Raw genomic sequence first — 7,242 nt, forward strand, 5'->3', positions numbered from 1 at the left:
TAGTAGCAGTCCCCTGAGGCCAGAGTAGCTCTCAATAGTGTTGAAGCTCCTGATGATTTGATTTTCATCTCCTTGGCCCCCTCCCTCACCTTGTTGAACACCACTGGCACACTCCTCTCTGCAGGACTCAGTGATCAATGGCGTTTTGATCAGACTGGTTGTAGGTCGTGTTTGGCAGAAACTCTTCAGAAGATGCACATTTGGAAAACAAGGGGAGAAAAACAAGGAGCAGAAAGTTTTGCCAGACACCACCAGGAGACACACTATTTCTCTGTTTGGAATAACTCAGCTTTACTGGGTCTCTGTAGCCCCAAGCAAGGTTAGAGGAGAGAATCTGCCTCTGTTCTAGATGCGTCCTATGCACTGCATGCAAGAAAAGCTGTTTGCTGACTGACTGCAGCACCTCATGTTCCATTTAAATTCTCAGTTATGAGCATTCTAGTTATTTTAGCAGTAATAGTGGTAAAGCTAGGGCCTTTGTGAAATATGAAGAAACTCATTACTTTTCAGTAACACAAAATCACATTTTCCTTGTAGAGCTACACAATTTTAGGAAAAAAAAAATCAATAGCTGATCTCTGCAGATCTGTCTATAGGCTCACCCAAGTTCATATTCCTGCATCTAACCACGTTTTTTCCTTCAGAGCTAGCTTGTCTGGAGCTGGAAAGAAGTGATCTGTTTTTCATTTTGATGAGGCTAGCGCTTCCCAAAGTTCACCTCTGCATAATGTCAGCAGGGAGATGTGCATCTAGATGATTCAGAAGACACATTTGTATCAAAATCCTTCTCTCCTGATTTTCAAAGGAGTGTTTTGATGTGCTATGGTACTTTACAAGATTGAAATAAATGCATTTCATAGCCATCACCCTCTCCCATCTCCCACCTTCTCAATAATTATATTTCCTTTTTTTTTTTTTCTCCCCAGAAATACCTGAGGCTACTTTTTGTTTTTATTAACACTAGATTCAGTGTAATTTGAAGACTTCTCTCTAGGACTTGTTTCCCTACAAGCCGTCTCAAATTGGTATGGCAGCATTTTCCCTGCACAAGAGTGGCTCTGGGGCTTTGCAGGTGCCATTTCTTAGCAGAAGAGAGTGATGCCAAGACAGTATTTTCTTCTAGTCATTGAATTATGTATTTTTCCCCAAAATGTAAATATGAAATGGTTGGGCTGATTAAAGCTCAGCTATGTTTTCAGGAAAAAAAAAGATGTTTTCCCTCATCTGTAATGGACACCGTGGCGATATTTTTGAAATTATCACAGGATATAGTGAAGCACTTTTAAAAATACTGCAAACGAGAGCTTAATCACCTTCAGGAATGCCACTGAAACTCTGGTTCCAGCTGTTTTATCTTCCTACTCAGCTCCTTGGAGGAGTGGTTGAAGCCGAAAGTGGAATAATGTAGATGTAAGGCTTCAAGGCATTCCCTTCCCCAGCTTCTCTCCTCCTTAACTATTTTATTTTTGCAAGAGAGGCAACAGACTACACTGTGTGACCATGCTCTGGCTACCCTGCTTCATATCCTGATGTTGTGCAAACCAATAATCAGTCATTTCATTCTCTGCCACAGACAGGCTTACCTGAAAAGCAGTAGCCCTGCACCGTGTACTCTCGTTTAAACTAAACAAGGAACTGTTCTCCCTTCTATCCCTGGTGGGACACAAAGGGAGCTCAGAAAAGAGTGAGCATCAGGGTAATGTACCTTTAACTTTTAAGTTCCCAGAGGGTTTTGACTGTTCTCCAACCCTTGTTCTTTTACTTTTATTTATTTATTTATTTATTTAAATAAGGTTGAATTGTACTTATATAAATGTGTAGGACCTATCTTATTTCATCTCAGATTTCTGTGACCTTGTCACTGCAGCACATCTGGACTATGCATGTTGAGGGGAGGTGAAGGTTGAGATACATTCATTTGGCTGGTTCAGGAGCCTACCCTACTGCCTATATGGTCCATCCATACTTAGATGTTATTTGGCACATTGATCTAGAGAAATTTGTCCTAAGAACGGATGATGTAATGTAGTCTCTTCAGTCGAAAAGAAATTCTTTTTTCCTTTCCCGAAAATAGTTTCATTTCCAGAAAATTGGCAGTCCTAGGCTGGGATATTTTCAGAGCATGAGCAGTATATTCCCTGCGAAAGACCAGCCAGGCCCCTTGGGAGGTTTGAAGATTGCAGACTTGTTCTCAGTACTAGCCCAAAAACCACTGCACAGAGCCTTGCTGAAACACGTGAGGTTTCTTACGTCAGACAGTGAACTTAAAGTGGAAAAAGGGAAGAAACATCGAAAGAAATCTCGTGGGTTTTAAGAGCTCTAAACCTGAAAGCTTTTGTGACACTCAGATAAGCCTGATTTCTGGGAAGTGCAGGAGATGTAGAGAAAAAGGGGACATAAACGATGGGAGTCAGTTCCTGTCCCTATTTCTGTATCCCCAGAAAACATAAAGAGATCCTTCACTGGGACTCAGCACTGTGTATCATTGTTTCTTATTCTAACAACATTTTTATCATTGTAGAATTTAAGCAAGATGGTTTATGATACATGAAATGTATCATAACAAAATGTTGATCTGATAAAGTAGCCCAAATATTACAGAGGTGATATGAACTAAAATAGCACAAAACAGGGGCAACCCACTCAGCTGACTTTTCCTTACCCAGAGCACGGTACCACAGAGCTGCCTACCATGAAATGGCTGTAGCACTCATGGCCCATTTAAATCTTTTGAGATTGAAGCTGTTCAAGCATTTTCCACTGAACTGCTGGAAAGGAGTCCAACCTTGGCATTAATCCTTACTAGGCTGTAGCTTTCTCCTCTCTGTGAGGGAAAAATAGCCCAAACAATGAACACAGAAGTTTAGCTTGTGAATAAAATATCACAGCTTGCTGCAGGTTTTACAGTTTGACTCAAAGAGCCTATTAATTTGCTTTTCAGATTTTGCAGGTTTAAAAAAGAAATGTCTAGCAAATCCCACAGCCCCTCTACAGTGTCCTCCTGGAGACAAGCCTTTCTGCTCCTCTCCATCTTCATTTAGGTTTTGCTCCTGAAGGAGCATGGTAAGGTGCAGCACAGCCTCCTAGAACAGACTCTGTGCTCTGCAGTCCCTCCATTGCCTTCGCTTGCGAAGACCAGCTCAGCCTTATCCTGGCTCAGGTTGCCCTGCTGACACCAGGCTAAGGTAACATAGAAAGTTCAGCGAGTTTTGTAACAAACTTAATTTCACTTCAGAGAGAGAAGGTGGGGGGGAAGACAACAACCTGTGATTCTCTAAAAAAATAAATGGTGATTAAATATAACTTGCTCCAAAAAGATTTGTTGCCATCTCTTGACAAAGATGATCTGGTGCTTGCAGTTTCCTCTGAATTTAATTTCTATTGTAGTTGAACTTGGGGGAAGTGACAGGGGAAGGATATTAATACATCTTGGGGGTGAGAGGGAGTTGTTTTTCAAGTGTGACAGAAGCAATGAGTGTTTTGAACACCTCATACTTCACTGAAATCCAATTTTCTATCACTGGCTTTGCACTGAAGCAAGAACATTCTTGGAAGTTGGAGCCTGGCATGCTAAGTGGCATCTATAACCATACAAGAGATGAATGCTTTCTCTTCCTTTGTTGCTTGAAAATGCACCTTCAGCCTGTGGCAAGGCCCTGAGTGCAGAGCTTTGTCCTCTGAGGGTTTTACTCAGAATCCAAATTGCAGCTCACAGCTCTTCATGAAGGCTAAAGAAAATGATGGTGTGTTCCCATGCTCAGGAATAATGTAACAGCTGATGGAGGCAAGCTCAGGCTTTAAGCAGAGAGGTCATCAACACTGGTAATGGACAGGAATGTGAGTTGTTTTGAATGGGAAAAGCAGCCTGCAATCCTCTGACCAACTCTGTCCTGGCAAAGAGTACTGACAGTAATAACAGCACTCTTAAAAGGATAAAGACAAATCCCAGAGCTATGGTTGGTGGGATGTCAGAATTGCTCACAGCTTAATCACAGCAAGGCTTGACCATCAGGGCTGTTCCCATAAGACATGCAGTGGACATAGGGTACGGCAGACCTGTGGAGCTGTCTTCCTGCCTGGCTGCTTTGTGGGTGCCTTGCAATGACAGCCCTGCCCCTCACACCCAGCATGTTGGTGCCTTTGGGCAGAAATCTCTGCCTCTTGTACTGAAATACTTCATTCACCTCCGTTGAATGGGGTATAGTATTCAGAAGTAACATGCTTTTTACCTCCTGCCCAATTCACTGGTATAAACAAGTTAGGTATACATTTTAAGCATGTCATAAACCACTCTTGACATAAATTTATGCAGCCTTAATAGCACTGCATTTAGAATAAACTCCCAAGTGAGATGAACACGGTTAGAAAATAAGGCTTTCACTCTCCTGGAAACAAAATATATTCTTTTGTCACTACTAAATAATGAGAACATTAGTACAAAACATCAGGAAGCATTTAATAGGACATAAGTGGAGGATTTAGTTAAAAGCGTAGGTAACAGCAAATATTTTCTGGCTATGGGAAAAAAGCTTGGAAGAAGACATCCCATGACAATGACCACAGCCCTGCTTGTCCCTTCTGCCTCCCCCCACCAGGAGGAGAAACCTCCTGCATATGAGCATAAAAGCTGGTTACTTAAAACAGGGATGGTGACCTGAATGCAGGAGCTGGTAGAGCTCGAAGCTTTCTTTTATTAATCAGTTTTCATGCATTTAGCTGAGGATTAGCAGAGGCTGCCAGCTTTATCAGCACTAATTTAGAGTACCTTGAAGCACTGAGAGTGGAGCCACCTGCTACTCCTGTAATTTCTGTGTGTTGCTCCCACTCTGGATTAAGAGACCATCAGGACAAAATGGGCACCTCAGGTGTGCATTGCTCATTGTGGCACCGGGGTCATAGCAGAGCAGAGACAATCACACAGTGCATCAGCACATGCAGGTTACTTTGCAGATGCAGGATGGCGCTGCAAAGCAGCATTCCCTACACCAGTCCTTTCCCCAACAAAGCAAAACTGATGCCTACACTGGAGGTCACAGCCTCCTGCCAGCACAGAAGCCCTCAAAGATTGTTACTGGGAACATCACCTCTCTGAACAATGAAGACAAATAATACTTTCTTAAAAAGTAACCAAAACAGAAGAGGAGGGCCTCAAACCCAAAATCAGTGCTGGAATTGCAGCTTCTCCCATGAAGGCTCAGCTATCTTCCGGCTGGCCAGCCACATCTTCCTAAAGCAAATCCAGCACACTTAAATAGCCATCCACTCATTTTCTGTCCAACATGGATATATATATTTTTAACCATAACAAAGGCTTCCATGCTCTACCAATATGCACAGACCCTGAAAATGGCCTTGGAGGCTGAAGGCTGACAGTCAACTTGAAATAGCCAACAATAGCAGCAACAAGAATCAACATTTCCTGTTTTGAGCAATTAACAGCTCTCCACTCAAGAAGGACACCTGGGCATAGACCAACAAAGAGATCTGAACATCTCCACTGACAATCCTAATCCTAGAATGCCTGAAAGGTCAACTATCACCCATATTTGCAACACCTCCTCCTGCCTGAGACAAGACAGCAGGTTGGAACAGAGCAGAAAGTCATAGAAAACTTCTAGCAGCATTTGAGCAGATCAGATATCTGTAAAGTATAAAGAGACCACCAAGTCTCTTAATAAAGCCCTGTCTCCTCTTCTTCAGCTTGTTGCATGTGCCAGAAACAGTCAGGTGTCATTAAGAAGAAAGATACAAAGCCATGATCCAAAAGCGATAATTTGGGTTTTGAGGGGTGATTGAACACCTTTCAGAGAATATGTGGCAGACCTAGAAGTGCAACTGCAATCTTGTGTTCCTCTGTAGTACACCTAGTGCTTCCTCTGGGATGCAACTATGAGATCAGAACAATTAAATTCAGATATAGGTGCATGATCTGCATAGTAAAGTTGACATCCTTCCATAAATAAAAGACTAAAATTTCCAGAAAATCTAGACAAAGAGAACATAACTTAAAAGAAGCTATGGTTTGCCAAACCTGGTTGATTTAAGCTCAAGTCCTACTTGATCCAATATTATTTTTGCCAACACTGAAACAAAGTATGAAGAGCTACCTTGGGCTCAATGCGCTTCTTGTTTGGACCTCATAGTCCCACAGACATCAGAGTATACCAAGAGCATGGCTTGCGTGCACATGGCTTGGGATCTCCTCAGAGACCTAACATGAAGGCAGCTGTGCCAAATGGAGAAGCTTGGGCTCCAAGCACAACTCCATGCTCGCCATTAAGCCCTGCTATGACCCATACTCCAACACCAGAGGAACAGCCAGCTACAAGCTGTGCCAGTACTCTGCAGCAAATAAAGCCTTCTCAAGGATAAGCTTCCCATTAATTATTTCTTCAAAGCCCTATGTGAGGAGACTGCCATGAAATCCAACAAGAGAATAAGACAATTGCTCTCATACCACCTTGCATGACTCACTAGAGAGACAGGAGCACAGTGGTGCGGAGGAGATAATTGCTCTTTTGTGGGTATGTGCCTGGTTTCAGTTTGTTTAAATGTCTAGCTCTTGGCCGTTGTATTCAATCTTATTTTTATTAGGGTCTTAAAATTGTACAGCATGGAGAAGTTTGTACCTCAATGGGAGTTTTCATAATGCAATAAAACACAGCCATAAATAGAGGAAGCACAGGTTGCTCTCTGGCATTTACGTATAGCACTCTTCTCTTTGCCTCATTAACTTGGTAAGTATTTGGGTTTGCTAGAAATCAGTGTAATTTATACTAAAGCAGTAAGGTGAGCAATTTGAAACACAAACATACCAGAGCTGCTGTGCTGCATGTCATCATGGATAGAAACATTGAGGTGCCACAGGCAGGGGCATGGCTGCAAAACCAGGGCAGAGCAGTCACACAAGGTGACAGCAGGTTTGAGCATCACCACTCATGGTGCAGGATGTACTCTGTCCTCTCTGCAGAAGACTCACTGCTCCTGGTGCTGAACAGCAGTGCCGAATATCATCACTTCAGCTCAGCTTCTTTTCTCAGTATTTTTTTTTCCAAGTGGAGCAAATCTGAGGAAGGAAAAAGGCCAGGCTGTTTCACTTTGTGGGCTATATTCCTATGGGATGCTGCTCCTTAAAGAATGCAGCTGCATGGTTGAGGCAGGCGATCCCACCCACCAGGATTTGTGTTTGTTCTCTATGGGTGGCCAGATTATTTTCTCTTAAAACACCAAAAAACCCTAACC

This window comes from Lagopus leucura, unplaced genomic scaffold (assembly GCF_019238085.1).
Source record: "Lagopus leucura isolate 7727_CA_CO unplaced genomic scaffold, USGS_WTPT01 Super-Scaffold_100004, whole genome shotgun sequence".
NCBI lineage: Eukaryota > Metazoa > Chordata > Aves > Galliformes > Phasianidae > Lagopus > Lagopus leucura.